Here is a 25,351-nt window from a genome sequence, read left to right as displayed (position 1 = left end):
TACTTAAATTAATTGAGAATAGCAAAATACAGTGTGACCTCGCCTATTCGCGGTTCGCCATTCGCGGGTTATGCGCGAACTGCGTTTTGTAGGTCACAGAGACTGAAAGGGCTTTTCGAGGAGATTTCTGTTGTATTTACTCAATCAAGCCGTTTTATCAATTGTCGTCTTCACCAAACAAGATTGACTGCTATTGGCTGACTGCCTCAGCTTCCCAACAACGCAAACGGCAAAGCACAGCCCGGTAACGCACGGTACAATTTAGTGAAATACATAACAGTATGCAATATTGCTACATTATTACTGCATCAATGAGTATAAGTATCATTAGTGTTTGGGAAGCATTTCATATAGTATATAATCGCATACATATACGTTTTAAAACTGCATCCAATATTCGCGGTTTTCGCTATTCGCGGGAGGGTAAAGAACGTAACCCCGCGAATAACGAGGTCACACTGTACATAGAATCAGATGCATCTGAAAGCAAAAATTTTAATAAATTCAGTAAAGTCACAACAATATGCTAAATAATAATCAATTTACCTTCAATCTCTTGTAGTAACTGTAAAAGGAAATAAAATTTTCACCAATAATGAATGACGGACAGCAGAGGTTAGGGAAAATTGTCGCCAGTGGGCGAAGGCGAGGTTCAGGACATGACGTTGAGTCGTAGACAATTGTGCTAGTGCACGTTACCTATTCATGCCCTAAGGAGGCCGACCAATCGAATTCGGCCTGCTCCTCTCTAGCAAAGATAATTTTAGAAGTTTGTCGAGTCGAAGCCTGGGAATCCCGTAGGATCGATGCTTTTAAAAATATTCCATTTGCGTTGGATTACAGATCAGGCCACATGGTTAGATTACAACAACTAGGGCCACACTAAATGGCTTGGCGGGCCGGGTTGTGGCCCGCGGGCCGCCTGTTGCACACCCCTGAATATAAGGTATATCTAGGCCTAGTACGTAGCAGTTTTAAGCATTCTTAAATTAAGGGCTAATACGTAATAGTCGTGAGAGACCACGATATAAGATATATCATCTAGGATTAGTACGTAGCATTCATGAGGGTCCTTAAATTTAGGCCTAATCATAACCTTCATGACAACTTTAAATTAAGGTTGTTGTTTCTTCTTTCAACAACCGTTCCATGGTTTATTGTATACCAATAAACCACATTGGGTAAGACCCTACTTCCAAATTTTTCTTTTCTTTAGATGAACATTTTATCTGTTGTCAAACAAATCTTTCCTCTTTCTATGTTTCATCTGTAATTGAAGTAGGCCTAGTAATAAAATGTACGGGTAATATTAGGACACAGAACTCTGCTTTGCTCTCATTTTCATTTGTCGAAATATAACGCGTACCGACTTTTAAGTTTCTTTGTGTCAGCTTATGTTTACTCACGATTGGTGAGGCTTTCTTGAAATGTTAGTTCATTATAACGTGAGAACAGTCTTTTTGTCTAAATATCATTCTAAGGTACCTATTGAAGTACACCTTCATTTCTTGAGCATGTTCAGGTTATTTTTCTTTGCCAAGTGTTCTCTTTCATTGAATAACTGTGTTCGTTTTTTGCATTTATTGAGTTAACATTTCATACACTGTATAGATATAAATGTATTGGTGTATGTTTTTTAGTATGTGCCTTGGTTTTATAAAGATTATTTTTCACTGTTAATTTTCTACCTTTAATTAGTATTTGACCCCTTCCCCCAGTGGCACAGCAGGTTTTTTGTGGACTTGAAATGCTAGAAACCGATGTCCCACAATGTAGCTTTGTGCTTAACTATGGACAAACGTAAAATTACTAAGCAATCGTCTACTTTTTACTGTTTCTTGGGGAAACATATATTGTATGTGTATTTATGTGTATATTTGTTTAGTGTATGCCCTAGTTTATTGAATGCATTGTTTGGTTATTGCATTCTTTGTTTGTCATTCAGTTTTTGCGTTTATGTGTATGTGTTTTTCATAAAGCAAAGCCACATTGGGCCATCTGCTCAGTCCACCGAGGGGAATTGAACCCCTGATTTTAGCATCTTTGTGTTTGTGCTACTGGTATTGTAATGCATTGTTGTATCCAATATATAACAACATTTTGAGCGAGCCAGTAGTTGCATGGCCATGTTTGTTGGACTTTCTGCCATGTTTATTAAAATTATGTTCTTATTTGTTGAGTGATTTCCTAGTTGGTCAAGTGTTATAACCAATCAATTTCCAAAATTCTTATATATTGGTCTTTCACTCAGTTAAGAAGCTGTAAAATTCGTTGCTTTAATACTAACAAGTTTTAGAATTCTTTTAAGTCTTAAGGTCTGGCTTTTATAATATCCATCATATAATGATCCAATACTGAAATAAATTTTAAAATATTTCAGTAGATGTGAGTCTATGAATTTACGTGCGATTTTGAGCATTAAAAAAAAAAAAAACGAAACTTCAACTGCCAAATGAAAAACATTTTCTGCAGGCAACGAGCACAGAGCCTCTTTTGTTCTTTTGCTAAACACCAAAATTTAGTTTAATGATTATTGTATGAGATGTTCGTCTTTAGATTTGATAGCGATTCACTTACTTTACTGGTATTCAAAATAAGAAGATAATTCGTTTGTCATCCAGCATTGTTCTCATTATCCCTGAGACCAAATGGAATAGAATAATTAATGATAGTTTGTTTATCACATTTGAAATATTAAATAGAGAATAGTAAACCTTTTTAATGTGTAATGATGAAAACAGTGCAGTAAATGTTGGAAAATCAACTTTGGTTAGATTAGTATTTATAGAATTTACTGAAGATATTATCTGATAAAGTAGGCTTTAAAAAATACTGTTTAAATTTCTAGGGTTTACTTGTAATCCCAAGAGGGGATCAAATTTTAGCCCAGTCAAAGACGCAAGAACTGTAAGCAATTGCTAGCATACAAACGTGTTATTTGTGTTAAACTGATACTAAGTGATCAATAGAGAATTGGTCTGGAAGGTATGTGTTATCTCTGTTAAACTAATATTAACTGAGGAATGGGGAATTGGTCTGTACAGTTTATGAGAGGTTGAAAAGCCTCGGCATAATATAAATAAATTAAAATCTATATAAATTTATTACAGTTTACAATAATGAAGGCTCGCAAAGTAAACTAGTGAGTGAATTGTGATTTTTAGATTTAAAATTGGATGACCTTAGTAACTGCCAGACCTTCACAAACACACAAAAATGAGGATAGGAACTGTAAACAACTGAAAACCTGCATTTTGTAGTCATATTGTAATTTTAATGTTGTTATCTTGCATTGTAGTAATATTTTAGTAGTACTATTATTCTCATACATTGTAAGCATAATATAATTGTATTGTTATCATGCATTGTAATCGTTGTAGTCATATTATTTTTATGTATCGTAATCATACTGTAATGGTATTGTCGCAATCACGCATGCCAGCATATAGTTTGTATAGTAAGGAAGAGATGTCATTTCTATTAATCCTAATGATTTAAACGCAAGTTCTACCAGTATAACCACACCTTTTTTTAAAAGTGTTTTTCTCTCAAGTATTCATACCAAGCTGTCACATTTTGGCCTGGCATGGGCAGGTGGTTAGGACGCTTGACTCGTAATTTGAGGGTCGTGGGTTTGAATCCTCGTTACACCAAACATGTTTGACCTTTAAGCCGTGGAGGTGTTATAAAGTTGTGGACTATTCGTTATTAAAAGAGTAGCTCAAGAGTTGATGGTGGGTGGTGATAACTGACTGCCTTCTTTCTGGTCTTACGCTGTTAAATTAGGGATGGCTAGCTTTGCTTGAAATTTAAATTAAAACAAACTGGCATGTATCTTCAACTCCTATAAGGAAAACATTTTGTTTGTATTTAAGCACAAAGCTACACAATGGTCTATCTGTGTCATATCTACCACGAGTATTGAAACCCGGTTTTTAGCGTTATAGGTCTTCAGACTTACCGATGAGCCAGTGTTTTGTGGGGGAAATAATAAAACATGAATATGAATACAATAATAAGGTAAAATATAATGTGTAAAATTGGGGGAAGAAATATACAAAGAGGACAGATATTGCCGGATGAAAAATTCAACAACAATAGAAATTTGTCTTTCATTTTGAAGAAGATTACTTAACATATTAAATTTAATAATCTCGACATACAGTGTTTGGGATTTCTAACTATTTTTTGTTGAAGGTTGATTTAGGAAATGTAAAGCACATCACAAAATATACAAAGCAAACTATAATTCTGAACTTTGTTTTGTCACTCAGTTCTTTCATTTTTCAGCTTTTTGTTTTATTGCTTACAAATCAGTTCAATAACTTCTTAGCTTTCTGTTTTGCCCCAGTTATTTGCTATAAATTTCAGCTTTTTGTTTCGTCACTGATAACTCAATACTACAACTACCCAGTTTTGTTTTGGTTTGTGTTTCGTAAGTGACAACTCAGTTCTATAACTTAATAGTTCTTTTTGTTTTAACACTGATAACCCAGTGTTATAGCGAGTAGAAAGAGCCTACTTATTTTTCATAAAATATCATGCATGTATGGTATGTGAACCATAACTTTTCACTCAAGGTAAACTTAATGATTTGATGAAACATTTGGGCCTTCCAATGGGTTCTTCAGAGATTTTAGAGTCCCAACTTCTGGCTTGGGCTTACTTTCTCCAGTGCCATCATTTTACCAGAAAAGAATTTGTGAGAAAGATTTTATACCATACTTTCACAAGAAGGTCACTGATTTATGACAAAAGTACTGCTAATTTTATTCCAGTACTAGAATGTGTAGTATGTGAACCAAAGTAATGGCTATTGTTCATTGATTCATTCAAAAGAAATCTAAAAGTTGTTCTTTTCCATAATGGTAAAATATATGCATCTGTTCCTATTGCTCAGTCGGTTCACTTAAGGGAAACATACAAAAATCTTGAACTTCTTATAAAGGACAAATACATAAAATTTTGTTGGCTACTTTGTGGCAACTTGAAATTCTTTGTATATTGTTGGGTCAACAATCCAGTTATACAAAGTTTCCATATATTTTGTGTGAAAATGACAGCAGAGTATGAAATCAACACTGGATAAAGAAGCAATGGTTAACCAGAGTCGGTCCTATACCAGGATCGAAAACATTGAAAGTGAAGGTTTGTTTGACACGAAGACAATAGTACCACCTCTTCACTAAAAACTGGACTTGATGAAGCAGCTTGTAAAGTCCTTAAGCAAAAACGATTACTGTTTCAAGTATCTATGTGGGCAATTCCCAGCTCTTTCAGAAGCGAAACTTAAAGAATATATTTTTGTTGGACCTCAGATTAGGAAATTGACTTCGGACAAACATTGAGAAAGATCAATGAGGAAAGCTGAGAAAGAATTGTGGATTGCCTTTAAAAATGTTATTAATAAATTTGTTAGGAAACAACAAGGACCTAAATTATAAAAATATTGTCACTAACATGCTCCATCCATTCAAAGAGTTGGGTTGTAATATAAGCTTGAAAGTTTGTTTTTTACACTCGCATATTGACTATTGCCCTGAGATTCTTGATGCTTCAGCAAAGAACAAGAAAGGATTCATCAAGACATAGGGAACTGGAGAGGAGTTAGCAGTGAAGGTGGAATATCAGCATGATATATGATTACTGCTGATCATTGAAACTAGATGATCCAGCTGAAATACAAAATAAAGACCACCATACATAGTTTTCATGCTAAAAGACATAGATTTCAAACAAATAAAAATCAGGTTGTTCTAGATTATACTTTGATCAAAGTAAGCAGCATGTGCTTCAACACACTTTTGCTAACGTGTAACGATGCTGTTTTTGCCGCTGCTGTAGAAATTACAGTTTCTGTGTGACAATGAACTCCCTGAAAGCCTCTTCTGCAGCTCCCTGATTTTGAAAGCGTGTATTGTTCAAAAATTTGACAAAGTGCTTGAAACAATGAAAATCTGTAGGGGAAAGATCTGGGGAATAAGATGGATGAAGCAGTACCTCGATTTCCAATTCGTTTAATTTTTGGAGCATCAACCTTGATAGGTCTCATACTGCCGATTTTGTTGATCTTCAGTCAGCTCATGCGGAATCCACTTATCCAACTTTTTAGTCTTTCCAATCACATCCAGGTGGTTGGCAATGGTTGATTTGCTTGTGCCTAGCTTTTCAGCCTGCTCACGTACTGTTGTGTGAGGTTCTCTCTCAACTGCTTCCCTTAATGCATTTTCATTTAAGGATGGCATAGGAAGGTCAAAACATTGTTCTCTGTGTTATTAGTAAAAGTGTTAATACCCATGCCAGTATGCTGAGATACAAACAAGTGTGAAGTTGAGTGGCTAAGTTAAAAGAGTGCTAGTTGTGTATAATATCTCAGAATAAGTATTATTTAGGTAGCCGAGATTAAAATTACACGTGACAAGTTATAGTATGTTTGCTATGTATAAAGTAATATAATTTCAAAAATGCAGTCAATTGAGGCAAGTGACAAACTTTAGAAGTTTCAATGTATTATCTTTTAGAAATGTGATGGTGTTAGGCCTACATTTCTTGTAAAATTACCTCAATTACTCATTTTCCATGGACACTATATTGATCTTAACTTTAAAAGGATTATTGGCTAACTGTTTTCTTTCTATTCAAGCTTGTAGCAGAAGTAGATAGTCAAACTTTTAAATTAGAATCAAAATGATTTTTTAAAATTCTTAAATTGTGTTTTTTTTATATTTTAACCTAAGCTATTCTGCTGTTTAACAAACGTATTCATAAAGGCAAGACAACACTTACTATCCTATGTAATCTTAAAATATATAACACAATCTGTTGCAACAAACTCAACATTTGATTGCTAGGTAATTTAGCCCCACATTGTATGTCTATTTATTATTTATATCTGCTGGTTAAAGGAGAGATAAATACTACAAATTAACTTGGCAATTAATATAACTAATATACTGTTCTAAATGCCTCTGCCCAAAGTCATAAAGTAACCTTATTAAAACTGGAATTCACTGAAACACCAAGGTATAAAATCTTATTAACCCAAGTGGTTTTGATTGGTTGATCTTTCGTTTTTCAGGGACAAACTTCTTCAGCTTATCCCTGAAGAAGAAAGGCCCACCATTTGAAAGCACTCAAGCTTGATTGTTTTGTGTTTGTGTTAAATTCGTTTCTTTGAACTTGTGTGTTTTTCTAAGTTGATGATCAAATTCACTGATTAATTGATTGTCCTCACTGTTAGCAATATTTTTGGGCACAGCTGTAATTATATCATATGGATTTTAGCCAGCTTATGAGACTTAGTTCTAAATCCAAGTGCTATAGTAACAAAAATCATAATATATAATAAAATATATGTACATACACATTAAACATTTTCATCAATACTGCTAAAGAAAAAAAAAAATAAAAAAAATTATTACTCGCAAAACACGTAAAAGTGAGGTTTTATACACTAACACCAGTAGTGTTAATGTTCAGTCATACTTATCTTTTCACAGACCAAGAAAGTGAGAATATAAAACTAGTATTTTGGTAAAAACCTAGGATTGGTGCACTGTTTCAAGCTGTGATAATGCTCATAATTTACTTTGAAATATTGTGACTTTCCTTTCCTGCCCAATGTCAGTCAACTTTCAGATATCCAAGTTTTACTTGTTATAATTACTAATTGGACCAAAAACATATACTCTGTTAAACTTAAATCATACACCAAATAATCTCAAACAATTGTGAATACACAAATGAAAACATGAAAAATTATGATCTAAGTTGTTGAAATGTGCTTTACTCCTCATTGCTACCAAATAAACCCATTAGCCCAGTGGGTAAAGCACTTGTTTGATGCTAGGCCTAAAAAATACAAAATATTGAACTTACAAAAAGAAAGAACTGAGGTAATGCCAAAGAGTGAGTCTGTTTTGTTAGAGAAGAATATGGTGGTTTAAAGGTGTCTGTTACATTACTGCTAGTGAGTTAACCCTTTAACTCTGTGGGTAGAGCACTTGCTTGTAGTACAGAAGGACTCATGTTCTATGAGAGAGATGAAAAATAGATTGAATTATCTCAGCCCTTTCTTACTTATTAAATGTCAACAACTGAGAAGCTAAAATCAAGTTTTAGCCATTGCATAAGTATCAAATTCCTTTGGGTATTATTTTTAATTTGAAAACAGAGAAAGTACTTTTTGTCTTTTACACAAATATCAGAATAACATATCAAAAATGTGATACAAATAAAACTTGCCAAATCCTTTTCCATAAAGTACTTTCTCTTTTCTTTATTTGTTGTACAAAACCCTGCACCCTTCTCAACTTCTGTTTAAAAACCAAGTGAAATATAAAACCCTCATTACCAGTTCTTGGCCACATACAGGATCTAGTTCCTTCTTTACACTCTGACTTTTGTCTGTTTTCTTACTCCCACTGTTCTATTTCTTTAACTTACTGTGTTGATGGCTGGTATTACATTTGTTTTGCATTTAAACTAGACTACAATCTTTTCCATATTGACAATGGCAACTTGAATGATTAATTTGGTGTGGATTTCTTTGACTGGCCTAATAGGCAAGGGTCAATTCTCTCTCGATGCAACGAGGATCTAGAACAGGATTCTAGAAAACTGTATACAAAACAGAAACATACTTCAACTTACCTTTATTGATGTTCATATCCAATCCTATATGTGACTAAATAAGTAGGTTGCAAGTGACCCTGAGGTATTGAAAGAGCACTGCTTTCAATTAATCATGAACTTTTATAGTAGTCCATTAACTGCTATTCTAGCCAAATTTACAGGACACAGAATTGCTTGGTCAGCTTTCTCTCTCTCTTGCAACCTTTGAACACTGCCCTGTGCTGCATCAGTAGCTCATGAAAAAACAATAACTATACAAAATCTGACAGCCCCTCTATCCTTTTCTCATCATCTCATTGCATTGTTTTATACTCCTAGTTGAGTAAGTTCAGATGGGACTCCTAAACTTTCTCAGCATAAGGTTCCCCTTACCTTATGAATCTACAGGTACTGACTACTTCAACAATATTGTATTTGCTATGGCCCCTGGTTTGGAAATCTCTATCTACCAGAACTTCCACTCCTTTGTATGATTCTAGCAGGTTATGAAAAAGTAAAATGTAAAACTATACTGTTAGAAAGAGAGTAGGGCAGACACACCACCACAAAATATATAAAACTGACAAAAACAGTGTAACATTTACAACTGAGAGTAAAGTTAACTTTTCAAAATATATATTTTTTAATCACTAATTATTATCAGAAACATCTTTAATAAATTTTAAAAATAAGATAATAGTTTAGGTACTAATAAGTGTGACGAGCATTATGTTTTGGAATTTTTTGCTCCTCTAGGTGCTTTCTTTTTTACCTGCAAGGGATACAAAAAAAGAACATTTTGTCATCTGTTTTTTTCTGTTTTATATTTCCGTTAGTCAACTTTTCATATGCTAAATCAAACAGTTGGTTTAGTATGTTGTTGCAACAAAGTCTTGAGGCATTACCATTATCAATTTATGGCCATAAACAGCTTATAAAAAAAAAAAAAAGAAATTCCAACTATTAATAACAATATTACCTTTGCAGCAGTTGTACAGAAAATATTAATAATGTATTTGAAAATCTATAATGATAAAGTAGAGTTAAGAAACAAAGGTAGAACTAAGAATTTTCCTTTTACATTAACTGTGAAAGGAATTAAAAATAAATAATTATTAAAATCTAATCCAAAGGACACCAGAACTATTATATGCTAAAATGTTTTATTACTATACTGGTTAATGTATAATTAATTTCAGTGAAATGGTTATTAGAAAAATGAATACATTTGAGGTGTTGGAAAGCTAATTTTGTAATGTATATGAAAATTAATAACTTTGTTTAACCAGTAACAGGATAACATTGATTTTTGTAGTTTTTGTATTCTCTTTTGATTGCTACATCCTGATACAACAAGCAAGTTAGTGTGTGTGTGTAACAGTTTAGAGTCCTGTACAAATTTAGAAAGTTTCAAAGAATTATTAAGATATTGAGGGTAAATGACCTGGATTTAAAAGAATGTGTCTAGAGAATTATTTCAATTTGTAAATTTCAGCTTACACAATGCAAAATATTTTGCATTTCTGTTGCCTGCATTTAAAAGCAAAATTACTCTAAAGAGGAATAGAAATACCAACACAAAAACTAATAAATTATGTATTAGTGTAAATATACATGGTCATTAACACATCGTATTATCCTACTTATTTTAACATGGAATTGTGATGTGTTGTCTCATTACGGTAAAACAGAATAATGGAAATATCAATTCCAGTCTCTTTCCTAAAAACATTCTTGTCAATGGACTTTCCAAATCTCTGCTTGAACTTCTGATGTGAGACTCTCCTCTCCTTTTTATGAGCAGATGTATAACATTGCTATGGGCTCCCCCTGCAGCTTAAAAACTGTCCATTTAGCTTCAAACCTGTTCTCTACAGAAGGTAAGTTGACAACACTGTTCTTTTTTTCACTATACTGATCACATAATATATAACACCCTCTGTGCACTTCACTCATAAAACTGAGACAATTCTATTTCCTTTCTGGATGTTCTTGTTAATCATGATCCTAACAGCTTTTCAACTTATGTCTATCATAAAAGCACGTTTACTGGACTTTTCACTCAATTTGACAGTTTATAGCCTTAACGTTTCAAATTCAATCTTATCCTCTGTCTACCAAATAGAGCTTACAAACTTAACTCATCCTGTCTAGACATTCACAAAGACATTACTTCCACACAAAACATTCTTTTTATAAACAGCTACCCTACACATTTCTTGGATAAAATAACTTCTTAACTAATTTGTTTGTCAAATCACTTAAAGCATCCACTGTACCCAAACTTCCCTTGTACACCTGCTTACCATTATCTTGGAAGACAAAACTTCCTTACCACAAATCAGTTGAAAAAATTATGTAACTCTTACTATATCCAAATAGACCTGAAAGTTATTCTGAAACCTGATTCCAGCCAAAAGAAAAATTCCATTACAAAGATCATTTGCCAACTACCCAATACTCACATTACATTTACTTATACATGTGCAGAAACTGTAAAACCTTGTATACTGATGAAACCCAAATACTACCTTAAAATATTAGCATGTGAACCCTGGAAGGTTACAATCTCTCCCAACACTACTATCTATCAGCACAATACAGAAATAGGACATCCAATTCTTCTTTCTTTAAACTTTTAAAATCTTCACAGCAGTCAAACATGACACTGAACTTCTTATAAAAGAAACATTATGCACAAAAAAACCTCCTCCAGTTCCCAATTAACACACAGTCTTCACTAGATTTAAACTTATTTTAACTGTTTCATTTGTGCAACATTTTTCATTTTCTAGTTTTATAATTTGTATATTCAAACTGTTTACTCTTTATGTAAGTATTTCTATTGTAATTATTAATATTATTTGTTTGTTTTGTACCTCTGCATAACTGATGATGGAATATTGACAATTCTGCTACATTTAATAAATGTTTCCTTTTGTCACATTTGTGTTTTATCCTTAAGTTATGTTTTCCAAAAATGAGTGAATTACTAATTAAACAGTTTCACAATATTGTGAAAGAGCCAGTAACAACTAGCTGCAATTATGTAGTTCTGTATTGTGAGATAAAATGACATATGCTGACTCTATCGGTTGATATCTCATACTGAATTAACTAACAAAGTATAATGAATTGGCCTGATTATATACTAATACAGCCTAATGATACAGACTGTACAATACTATGCTAACATATTAAAAAATGTCTTATATTCTGACAACAACAATTATATGACAGAACATATTTATTTGTGATTGGACTTCATCTGAACTCTCAAACTTCAAATACTTGAGTTTTCTCTGCCCTTTTGCTATCTTTCAATTAAACATCACTCAACAGACTACACCTACCAACTCTTATAACCTCCATTCAAATCCTACACTCCCAGACTTGGAAACCCTATGTTATTACTATTACAACATCTAATCAATAATAGTACCTCTACTGATAATACACTTTTCCAAGTAGTATATTCCACAGCTAGTCTTCCACTGACATGAACTTCTCTCTTTCAGAGATATTTCACCTAAACTTCTTAGCTGCTTCACATCAGCTGGTATTTCTGTTCATTTCTTTGTAGGTTGTTACATACAATTGGCTATCTGTTCTGTGTCCATTATGATTAGCAAAAGCTGGTTTTAAACATTTATATAAGCTTTGGTATTCCTGCTGAAGGCAGCACATCAAACTACTTTTATCTTCAACATTCTTACTTCATTTTTGTTTTCCCAATACAATGCCTATTCCATTCTCTTACAAAACATGATTTTTCTCAAAAGCCTAAAACTATTAGCTAAGAAATACAGCAGCTATAACCAGTATGTTACATCTCTACTTTAACTTACACTGCACAACAAAGTTTTTGCTTCTTGAACATTGTTGGGTGTTCCTTATACATTTTTGGCTGCTGATCACGAAAATCACATCCAAATTTACCCATCATGTACCGTTTCATCGAAATCTTCTGTTTTCACCAGGACGTTGCTACAATGGAAAAACAATATCAGGGCAACTGGAATCCGTCAATGCTTGCTGTCTACTGTTGGACACTGCAACTTGATGCACCGGACATTGAATACAAACAAAAATCAGGAGCAAAACACTTTTAATTATGTTGAACTTAATAGCGTATTAGAAACATAAACGCAATTAAATATGTTATTGCTGGTAAACAGTTAACTGTCTATTTCTTAGATTTCCTACATGATGACCCCTTGGTGTGGACTCCTGTACGTGGTGAGGGGACCTCCCAGGGAAGGTTCTATTCTTTTTGGTGACCTCCTCTGGGATCTAAACATCCACCCAAGTGTTTGCCGTGCTTGGCGACCCATGAAGGGGAGGAGAGGATCCTGGTGGTTGAGGGGTCCAACCATAACAAACCACTTTGACCTTGAATTCCTGTAGACAGGTAGCTTTGGGGTGGCCCCCCTTGGGTCAGCCGGCTGGTCCAGTGTTGGAAGTTCTCAACAGGTGCTGTGGACATTGTGTCTGATGCTGGTGTTTGGGTATAGTGCTCAAGAAACCCTGGCATTGCTGCAATGTCCTTGCATGACATTGTAATGTGTTCCCTCGTAGGGCTCTATGGTGGATGAGGTTAGTGGGTACCGAAATTTTCCTTTTTTTCTATGGATACTCCTACGACAAATTTAAATAAAATAGTGAAAAAACAGTCAATAGGTAAATGACCACGTCTTGAAGACTCTGATCAGCAATCTTCAACTTCTGTACCACCAGTTGTACCACATTTTCTCATCCTTTTTATTCTGGAGGGACTTGCTGGCTCTCCAAAGTCAGTAAAGAAGCTTCAATCTGGAGACATTGGTTGAAACATCCACATCCCAACACAGTGAACTCCTCTTGAATTCAGTGGCTATTGGGGATGTACCTATTGAGGTTATCACTCATGCTACCTTGAATTCATCATGAGGAGTTATTGTTGAGAGGGATTTGAAGAATGCCCCCGAGTCAGAGATTTTTGATGGTTTCTCCACTCAAGGAGTTTCTGCAGTGAGGTGCATCTCCACTCGCAAAGATGGAGTTAGACTGCTGACAAATATCCTTGTTTTGACATTTACATCACCACATGGACCTGTCACCATTAAGGCAGAGGTTATCTAAATTGCAGGTTATGGCCATACATTCCAAACCCTCTCCAATGTTTCCAATGTTAGAGGTTCAGCCTCTCAAAGACGTTACGTCCTGGTTCACTGACATGTGCTTGTTGTGGTGGCAAGACCACAATGCCTATGAGTGTGACATGGACCCACGTTGTATCAACTGCAATGGTTCTCACCCTTCCTACTTTCATTCTTGCCCAAAATAGTTGGAGGAAAAAAGAGGTGCAGCATTTGAAAACGACTTGTAACATTAGTTATCCTGAGGCTCAGAAATTGCTGTCTGCCACTTCATCTCGGACATATGCTGCTGCACTTCGTTCCACAACTACAGTGGGAGTGCAGACAGATCTCTCTGTGCCTCCAAGAGAATTATTTTCAAAACAAATGAAAAGCCTTTTTACCTCCATGGTTAAAAAGGTTGATGAATCAGCTTCTACACCCATCTCTGTTCCTCCCATACATTCCAACAAACCCCAAAATCCACATCTTTTGCTTTCAAATACAGGGATCTTTTCAGATACATCTTTTACTCCCACCCCAAGATGCAAAACAATAATTCGTTCGCGTCCTCAGTCACTGGTATCCCCTTCCAATAACAAAGACCTGCCCAATCGATCCAGGGCAGGATCCATAAAGGTCAATAGATCTCCTCCAAATAAGGACAAAAGATGTCATAAACGGGTTCTCCAGCCACTTCACCAACCCGTCATCAAAAAATGGCCATCTTGATACAATGGAACTGTCAAGATTTTCATTCTAATCTGGATAACATCAAAACACTGATTGCTTCCTACCATCCTGTGTCTTTCCTTACAAGAAACATTTCTGAAACTTGCCAATACAGTCACCTTTCAGCAGTTTTCTCTGTACAGAATTGACAGCCTGTGTGATGGATGAGTACATGGAGAGGTGGCACTGTAGGTTGATCAGCATGTGCCCACCCTGTCTTTGTCACTCAACACACCCATGGAGGCTGTAGCCATTCTTATTTCCTTGGGTCATACCATCACTGTTTGTTCTTTCTACCTGTCCCCTGAAGAGACATGATCAATCAGACCTTCATGCTCTTGTTGAACAGTTGCTGTCTCCCTTTCTAATCCTGGGACATCATTCCCTTTGGAAAAGTGTTGTTATTAATAGGAGGGGTCGCTCTGTAGAGTGTATGCTCTCTTATCACAATCTTTCTCTTTTCAATATTGGTTCTTCCACTTACTTTCACACATCTAGTAAGTCCTTTACCGCTATTGATCTCTTGGTTTGCTCCCATTCATGGAGTGTTGACAATAATCCACTAGGCAGTGATCATTTTCCTATACTTTTGAGAGAGACTGGCCGTGGTCAGTGCCACACAACCCGTGTGCCCCAGTGGAAGCTGGATCAAGCAGACTGGTCCACTTTCACTGCTCTTCCAGAACTTGATCCTGCCATCATCAGTCAGCCATCAATAGACGACTGTATGGCAGCGGTAACTGACTGTATTATACAAGCAGCTGCTCAGTGTATTCCTAAAACCTCAACACATTTTTCACGATATTCTCATTTGTGGTGGAATCCTGCCTACCACATGGCACAGAAGGCTCAAAAACGGGCCTGGGATATTTTCCGTAGGTATCCCACACTTTCAAACCACATCGCTTTCCAACAGACCCGTGCACATGATAGATGGGTAAGACATAAAAGCCAGAAGGAATCTTGGATTAAGTTCACAACCAGCATATCTTCTACCACCAGTTTCAAAGTCATATGGGATAATATTCGAAAGGTCAGTGGGCAATATTACTCTGTCCCCCTCTCGATCTTGCTCTCTAATGGCCAAGAAGTAGCTGATACCCAGAGCATCGCTGATACTCTAGGTGAAAGCTTTTGCAGGGTATCTAGCACTTCTGCTTGTTCCTCCACTTTCTTGGCCATCAGGACTCAGGCAGAGCGTTTACCTCTTTCCTTTCGAACTGACTGTCTCTTTGACTATAATTGTCCCTTTACACTGGTGGAACTGAAAATGGCCCTTCATCAGTCTGGCAGTACATCTGTTGTACCTGATGATGTACATTAAAACATGCAGTGCTATCTCTCTCCTGCTTCTCTTGATATTCTTCTAATTGTTTTCAACCAGATCTGGCATGAGAATGTTTTTCCTAATGCCTGGTGCCAAGCTATTATTTTACCTTTCTCTAAGCCAGGGAAAGATCCCAAGATTCCTTCAAACTACCATCCAGTTGCTTTGACAAGACCTTAGAGAGGATGGTTAATGCTCTTCGTGTTTGGTTCCTCGAATCAAACAACCTCCTCTCGCCCACCAAATGTAGGTTCTAACGACAGAGCTCCATCATGGACCACCTGATTTGACTTGAAACGTCAATCAGAGAAGCCTTTCTTGAACGACAACATCTTGTGTCAGTATTCTTTGACATTGAGAAGGCTTATGACACAACATGGAGGTATGGCATTTTGCGAGACCATATATATGGGTTACGTGGCCATTTACCCATGTTTATTGAAAAATTTTTAATGGACAAAAGATTCCAAGTTTCGTGTGGGTTTGACACTTTCTCATTCTCTTCTACAGAAACTTGAGGTCCCTCAGGGCTGTGTTTTGAGTGTCACACTTTTCAGTATAAAGATAAATGCCATCACTGAACAACTTCCTCACTGTTGCAAACGGGCTCTATATCAACGAATTTCACATCTCATGTCAGTTGTCGAACGTGAGATATATTGAGTGGCAACTACAAAGTGCCCTCAATCGTGTACTGATGTGGACCACGGCGAACGGCTTCAATTTCTCTCTAAAACTGTTTGCATGCACTTTTGCTGCCAACGGGGTATTCACCCTGATCCTGAACTCCATATCAGTAAAGTTTCTCTGCCAGTGGTCCCTGAGACCAAGTTCTTGGGGCTTATCTTTGACCGTAAGCTGACCTTTATACCACACTTAAATCAGCTACGGGTCAAATGCACAAGAGCACTGAACATCCTCCATGTTCTCTCTGGCACCAGTTGGGGAGTGGATCGATGTTCTACGTTAAAGATATATTGTGCTTTTATTCGATCGAAATCCGACTATGGATCAATGGTCTATGGCTCTGCCAGACCCTCGGCCTTAAAGATGCTGGACCCCATTCATCATCAAGGACTTTGACTCTGCACTGGGGCTTTCCACACCTTCCCAGTTCAGAGCTTATACGTAGAATCTCATGAACCTTCTCTGCATCTTTGCCGTTTGCAACTGTCTTTAATATATTCTTTGAAACTTAATTCCTTACCAAGGCATCCCACTTGGGGATGTGTTTTCCTTCCTCAGTGGGTCATACTTTTTCAGAACAGATGATCTGCCATTGCTCCTTTTGGCCTCTGCATCCAGGTGCAATTGGATGAATTGGGTTTGTCCTTGGATAACATTGCAAAATCCACTGGTCAGCCCATCCCACCATGGCTTATTACAGTCCCCAAATGTGGCCATTCTTTAAGTCATCTGAGAAAGGCACATACTTCCAATTGGAAGTACTGTCTTTTATTTACTAAACATCTTTTGAACAATCATTCCATTCCAATTCATATGGATGGTTCCAAATCAGGTAACTCTGCCATGGTTTGTTGTGGTTGGGTGGTTGCTTGCAGAATCCCCTCTACAGCTTCTGTGTTCACTGCTGAAACTGTCTGCCATATCTCTTGCCCTGGATCATATTGAAGCTTAGCAGTATACCTACTGCACTATTTATACTGACTTACTTAATTCTCTACTGACTCTGGAATCGCTTTACGTTGGCTCACACCCTGCTTTCGTTGATATTCAAAACCGACTGGCCCATTTCTCATTAACATCTACTTCTATCCAGTTTTTCTGGATACCAGGTCACGGTATTTGTGGGAACAGGCTTGCAGACACGGCAGCTAAATCTATCTGCTCTGGTACTATCACCACTGTGCCTATTCCATAAATGGATTGGTCACACACAAGATGTTGTTGTTTGAGAAAGGCTTCTCTGATTGACGTTTCAAGTCAAATCAGGTGGTCCATGGTGGAGCTCTGTCGTCGGAACCCACACTGGGTGGACGAGAGGAGATTCAAGGAACCAAACACGAAGAGCATTAACCATTCTCTCTAAGGTCTTACAGAGACAGCTCATCAAAGCAATTGGACAGTAGTTTGAAGGGCTCTTGGGATCCTTTCCAGGAGAAAGGCAGGTCAATAGCCTGGTGCCAGGCATCAGTAAATACATTCTCCTGCCAGATCTGGTTAGAAACAATCAGAAGAATTGGAAGAGAAGCAGGAGATAGATGGTGCAGCATGTCATAATGTATATCATCAGGTCCAACTGATGTACTGCCAGACTGATGAAGGGCCAGTTTGAGTTCCAGCAGTGTAAAGGGATGATTGTAGTCATAGAGACAATCAACTTGAAAGGAAAGAGGTGATTGCTCTGCCCGAGTCTTGATGGCTAAGAAGGTGGAAGAAGAAGCAGAAGTGCTAGATACCCTGCAAAAGCTTTCACCTAGAGTATCAGCGATGCTCTGGGTATCAGCTACTTCTTGGCCATTAGAGAGCAAGATCGAGAGGGGGACAGAGTTATATTGCCCACTGACCTTTCGAATATTATTTCATATGACTTTGAAACTGGTGGTAGAAGATATGCTGGTTGTGAACTTAATCCAAGATTCCTTCTGGCTTTGACGTCTCACCTATCAAGCATGTTCACAGGCCCACTGGAAATCGATGCAGTTTGAGAGTATGGGATATGTACGGAAAGTATCTCAGACTCGTTTTTGAACTATCCTTGCTATGTGCCAGGCAGGATCCCACCCTAGACGAGGATGTAGTGGAAAACGTGTCAAGGTTTTAGGAATACATTGAACAGCTGCTTGTATAATACAGACAGTTACTGCTGCAACACAGTCATCTATTGATGGCAGGATAAAGTTCTGAGAGAGAGCAGTGACAGAGGGCCAATTTGCCTGATCAAGCTTACGCCAGGACATGTGGGTCGAGTAGCATCGACCACGGCCAGTGTCTCTCAAGATTATAGGAAAATGATCACTGCCTCATCAACCTCGATGAAAAATGGGAAAATAATGAAGAGGAGCAAATTGAGAGATCAATAGCAAAAAAGGACTGACTCGGTGCATGAAAATAAGTATAAGAACCAGTGTTGAAAAGAGAAAGGTGGTGATTTGAGAGCTTACACTCTACAGAGCAATCCCTCCCATCAGTATCAGTACCTCACCAGAGGTCTGATTGATCATAGGTCTCTTCTGGGGACAGGTAGAGAGAACAAACAGTGATGGTACAACCCAAGGAAACATGGATTGTCATGGTCTCCAAAGGTGTGTCGAGTGGCAAAGACAGGGTGGGCACATGCTGATCAACCAACAGTGCCACCTCTCTTTGCACTCAACCATCACACAACCTGTCATTTCTGTACAAAGAAAGGTGACTGTGTTGGCAGGTTTCAGAAATATTTCCTGTAAAGAAAGACATACAGGATAGTAGGAAATAATGAGTGCTTTGGTATAATCCAGATTATAATGTAAACCTCGAAAGTTCAATTGTATGAAAGTGATCACTTTTATTTACATGTAGGTGAATTGGATGGAGAGTCCTTCTGTTTTTGACTATGTCTTTTTCTTTATTCGAGAGGTTTGTCGACCTTCCTGGATCCTGCTCTGGCTCGAGTGGGCAGGTCTCTGTTGTTGGAAGAGGATTTCAGTGACTGAGGATGTGAACGAATGACCAGTTTGCATCTTGGGGCAGGAGAAGAAGATGTACCTGAGGAAATGCTCGTACCCATAACCAAAGGAAGTGGATCTTGGGATTTGCTGGAATGAATATCAGAGACCCAGATGGGTGTTGACATTGATTCATTAATTTTTCTAACCATGGAGGTCAAAAGACTTATGGTTTGAGAATGATTCTGTTGGAAGCACATAGAGATCTGTCGGCACTCCCACTGCACTAATGGAAGGAAGTGCAGCAGCATATATCCAAGATGAAGTGGTGGACTGCAACATTCAAACCTCAGGGTAAGTAATGTTTTGAATCATCTTCAAATGCTGCACCTCTTTTTCTTCCAACCACTTAGGGCAAGAACGAAATCAGGATGGATGAAGGCTATTGCAATTAATGCAATGAGGGTCTGTGTCACACTCACATGCATTGTGGTCCTTGCCACCTCAACAAGCACACCAAACCACTGACACTGGAAACATATGAGAGGGTTTAGAATGTATGGTCATATCTTGCAATTAAGATAACCTGCCTTGATGGTGGCAGGTGGATGCAGTGATGTAAATGTTAAAATGAGGGCATTAGTTGGCATGATAATTCCATCTTTGCTATGGATATACGCCTCATTGCAGAAACTCCTTGGGTGGAGAAACTAGTGAGAATCTCTGACTCAGGGGTGTTCTTCAAATCCCTCTCAATACTAACTCCTCATGATGAATTCAAAGTAGCATGGGGCATAACGTTAATGGGTATATGACCAATTATCTTTGAATGTAAGAGGAGCTCACTATGTTTAGATGTGGATGTTTCCATTAATATGTAATCAGAGCAAAGCTTTTTGATTGACTTTGGAGAGCCAGCAAGTCCCTTTTGAATAAAAAAAAGAAGGCTTTTGCCCTAAAGATTTGTTTGAAAGAGAATGTAATATAAAAAAATGAGGTACAGGTGTTACAAATGATGAAAATTGCTGCTCAGAATCTTCAAGACGTGGTCATTTACCTGTGAACTGTTTTTTTTACTATTTTATCTTAGTTTTTATATGGGGAATCTGTAATAAAAAAATAATATTTAGGCACTTACTGACTCCGCCCACCTTGGAGCCCTATGAGAGGATGCACTACAATGCCAAACAAGAACAATGCAGCAATTCCAGGGTTCAATAAGCACTATGCCCAAACACCAGCATCAGATACAATGTCCACAACACCTGTTGAGAACACCCAACACTGGTAGTTGGTTGACCCTAGCCCAAGTGTACCAAGGCCTTCTGTCTACAGGAATTGAAGGCCAAAGTGGTGTGTTAGGGTTGGACCCCTCAACTGCCAGGATACTCTCATTCCTTCATAGGTCACAACACTTGGTAAATTCCCTTGGAGGTCCCCTCACCATGTACAGAAATCCACCCTGAAGGGTCTTCATGTGGTATTAGTCACTGTTATTCCACTAAAATGACAATTGGAATAACTTGGGAGTAATCAAGAAATCTACTAGGTTTAACAAGACAGAGTGAAGGGATTAGCTCCATAATGACAGTTGGAATAAATTGGGAGTAATCAAGAAATTACAAATTTTAATATGGCAGAGTTAAGGGTTTAACTCCAGAATAATCCATTTAGAACAGAAAATCTTAACATACAATGTCCTAAAAACTATTATAATTTAACTGGTTTTCTAAACTAAGATATATGTGTGTTAAAAATATCTTCCTTAACTGGTCAAGGCAACCTCAGTGATAGTAACCTACGAAACTGATTCAAAATTCCTCAAGAAACTGGTTGTGAGAATGAGCTGATCTCATAAGGAAAAGAGTAAACAAAAAGCTTCTTTTTCTATTGATTATAATAATCCAACTGTAAATTTCAAATAATTATTTAAATATTTTAAAAACAGCAAACATAAACTATGTCAGTTTATGACATACAACTCGTTAAAGCAAAAATAATAGGAATAACAAATTTCAGTTTAGTTTGGAGATACAAATTAGTAAGTCCTTAGAAACTTACATAATGATGTAGTAGGAAGGAGTTCTAAAATGCTTATGCTGGAACAATGATGTGTCACTTGATGCACAAACATGAAGGGTGAGAATATATTCAAATAATGTACTTTCAAAATTTTAATTTACATGGTATTAAATTATAATTATAAACTACACTCTGGTGCCAAGTTTACTGACATGCAATAATAATGAAGTAATTTAATTGTGGATGTTTCTTTATAAATAAATTGTCACTTTTACCTACCCATATTTAAGTTTCCAAATATGGCTTAAACCTTGGGAGATTTTACCTTATAGTTATCACACAAATTTTACTAAATCTTTATCATATCTTCCCTTTTATTTGTCAGAAAAAGTTATCTAATAGTCAAACCAGTTTCATTGGATTTTCAGTGAATTTCATCTTACAGTTGTCACACAAATTTTACTAAATCTTTTGATTAATTCAACTTTGTAGTTGACATATAATTATCTGAATCCTAAAGTTGATTTAACGCAATAGTTGTCAGAAAAATTTACTTTCTAGTTTTTAGATGAGTTTTACCTTGTGGCTATCACACTGTGTTCATGGTATAGGTAGAAACAGATAATTTCAGTTGGGAAATACATGATGTTTATTTTTATATTCTGTGGATATTACCTTTTAATTCAATCTATAAACTTGTTAAAATGTTGACCTTGAAATTCATCAGTAGCCACTATGCTGATAACTTGTGAAACATGTGGTCCACTCCCTTTTTCTTATTAATGAGGCATTTTTAAAGACCCTGTTCTTGTTAACCAGGGCATTATAAAGCCCCTCTTTTTATTAACCAGGCCATTTTAAAAGACCCTGCTCTTGGTAACAAGACCATTTTAAAGCCCCTGTTATTGTTAACCAGGGCATTGTGAAACTTCTGTTCTTGAATAGAGCATCATTTAAAGTTTTATATATTTAAAGATTTGGTACTTGATCAGTTTTATTTACAAAAAAAAACGTCTTGCTAAAACTTGCTATTATTTTATACTTCATGCAGTGCAAACATTTTTCCTTGATGGTGTAGTTATGTGGAATTTAATGTTTCATTGTTACCCTTTGTAAACTAATAACAACAAATCATGAATCCCAAAGGTAACCAGCTCCACAAAACTGACTAGTTTATGAAATTGGTATAAACATACATGACTTAAAAAGCTTTATTACAGTTCACATAGTGGAACATCAACTGCTCACCTACATAGTAACTTATGGACTTTTTCTTGTTTTTAGGTTATAACAATAAGAAGTTTAAGTAAGAGAAAAGGCTTAGCATTTTGTTGTTCTTAAATAATTTATTTCTTTACACTTTTTATACACAAACAGCACACAGTGCTTAATTAAATCATATCTAATTATTTTACAAAGGAACTACATACCATGAACAAATTAACAATTTCCACAAAATATCATCTGTACTTTTAAATATCATTGATACAATGGTTTTAATTAAGTATAACAGAATATCACACAACAAGGAAAATACATAGATAAAATGAAATTTCTAACATGTATTATGTTGGTCATAAAATTGTTTAGTAATGACAATGACACATTAAAATGTTTACCATATCTATCTCAAGGTATAAATGTTATAAAACAACAGTCTTTAAAGCCATATGAAAGTCTGACTTTGGATATACTAACCACAGTTAACTCACCAGGCTGGCTGGTGTGCAAGAAACATAACAGTGACAGATCAACAGTGTTTATATAAGATATTTGTTACAACAACAACTGTTAAAGTGAGAACACCTTTTTTCAAGCTGTTGAAGCATGATTATAATCAAGTTGGATGTAATTAGACATTAAAATTAGCCCTATTATATTTTTAACAATACATTCTACATGTAGTTCTTTAGAAATTTTCAACAGTTAGAAGAATGTATAATAAGAGTATTTCTGCACTTTGTATTCACTGAAGCAGTAATCCTTGCATACAATAAATTGTAAGAGAAGTTAACACTTCTCCAGAGAGATAACGTAAATAGCATGTGATCTAAATGCCATTTTTCATACCAGTGCTAAAGCTTGTGAAATTTCTGACATTATATTTTACTGAGGTCAAGCTGTGAAATTTATAATTTTTACATTTTATTTACTTTAAATAAAAATAATGTAAGAATAAAAAAAATATAAATAATAAGGAAGTGTCAACTTACTGCATATTCATGAAGTGCTACAATTCTCTGCTTTTTTCACACACATGAAAATATTAGGTGTTCTTTTCTAATTCTTGCAATATTTTACAAATTTGGTGTTAAAAAAAATTAATGTAGCTTTCCCATGTACATTTTACAACACAAAAAATATTTACAATTTACCAGAATACAATGTCCAAAAACTACTACACATTATCTGGATTTCTATATAAGCTACAAGTAATTTAAACAAATTCTGTCATTATTCAGAAAAGGGAGAAGTTTCTTTAGTAAGTTTGACAAATTTATTGACATCCTAGCAAATAAAAAATGTAGGAAGTTGGAAATTTCTGCTTATAACTATATACAATCTGTCTCACTCATATTTTAGATGAAGATGAAGATTGTGCTACCATGTTGATTTCAAGTTACAACAGTTTATGTTAAACACAACATGATGAAAGATAGCTAGCCTGATTGTGACCGTACTTTTCCTCCGAGTGTATTAACTTCATGTGGGATAATTCGTTTCTGCTATGTCTTTATGTTATATTTCTTTTTATTTGTAGCTTTACTCTTAATGGTATATTTAATGTTCAATCTAAGCTAAACTTGATTTTCTTTATTATTATGTATTACCTTGGGTGGAATTTAGGTGAGCTTCCTCTTTTACATGTACATATATTTTCATAAAGAGATTATTTCTAATTTGTAATAATGAATTATTATTCAGAGTATGAGTTTCCAATGAAAACTGCATTGAAAATGCAGTTCAAAATAGTACACCTTTCTGAAATGTACCTTGGTATTTACATTATTATAATTTACCATCTATACTTCATATTGATGGCATTTTGGGAAGTCCCTTCATAGTTTACCTCAGTCCCCCCAACGAAAATATCCTGGTGTCGCCACTGTGCAGCTTCAACTTGTGAAAAGTTGGTGTACCTCCCATTCTGAAATTTTAATTAATGGATAAAGTAGTTTATTTTTATAAATATAGACATTATTAACTAAACTTAGTATTTTTTTCTCTAAATGTGTAAACTTAAAAATGTTTATTAGCTTGATAGAGCAGTGATAGAACATCACATTAAGGAAAAAATTGACACACCCAAGTAAAAGAAAGTTCAATAAATGTTTTAAGTACAATGGCTTTGATATTTTACCATAAACAAACAAGAAAAAAAAAACACATCTATCTCAAGGTACAAACTTGTTATAAGCAACAGTTTTCAAGCCACATGAATGTCAGTCACTGGATATATCAAACATAGATATAAAACACCACATGCTTGATGGACTGAAAAAAGGATGACATATGAAAAGCATGATAATCAAGAATTTGATATGATGGTCAGAATGTGTGTGAGAGGACTTGTTGACCTTACCAAGATAAGTTTATGTTAAAAGCACATTTAACCACTGTTCAAGGGATTTGTTCACTGGACAGACTCCACATTGAAGAAAGAATACTGACTGTAATTCAGAGTTTATTAGGCATATTTACAGGAAATATGACAATATTTTATACAAATGTATTAGTCCAAGTTATGAAAAGGAAAAAAAAACACATTAGTTATAAAAGTATTTGTACTCAAAATATGTTTGTACCAAAATCAGTCTGACTCAAGACAGGTCAAAGTGCAAGGTAATGTTTGTTTGCAGAATAAGAATACTTATGACCATTGTACAGTTCCGACAATATACTTGTCTAGCCTCTAGAATGTCCATAATGCA

The 25,351-nt window shown here is 35.8% G+C and overlaps 1 long non-coding RNA gene across 1 annotated transcript; it reads left to right on the top strand.

The window, feature by feature from the left end:
- The first annotated feature begins 362 nt into the window (after positions 1-362).
- LOC143257643 (uncharacterized) lies at positions 363-24,759 on the top strand. Its single transcript, XR_013031973.1, has 2 exons — positions 363-10,493; positions 24,003-24,759. It is a non-coding gene; the product is annotated as an uncharacterized LOC143257643 (long non-coding RNA).
- The last annotated feature ends 592 nt before the right edge of the window (positions 24,760-25,351 follow it).

This window comes from Tachypleus tridentatus, chromosome 7 (genome assembly GCF_004210375.1).
Source record: "Tachypleus tridentatus isolate NWPU-2018 chromosome 7, ASM421037v1, whole genome shotgun sequence".
Taxonomy (NCBI): Eukaryota; Metazoa; Arthropoda; class Merostomata; order Xiphosura; family Limulidae; genus Tachypleus; species Tachypleus tridentatus.
Note: the sequence above shows the minus strand (reverse complement) of the source record. Positions and strands in the feature narration are given on the sequence as shown.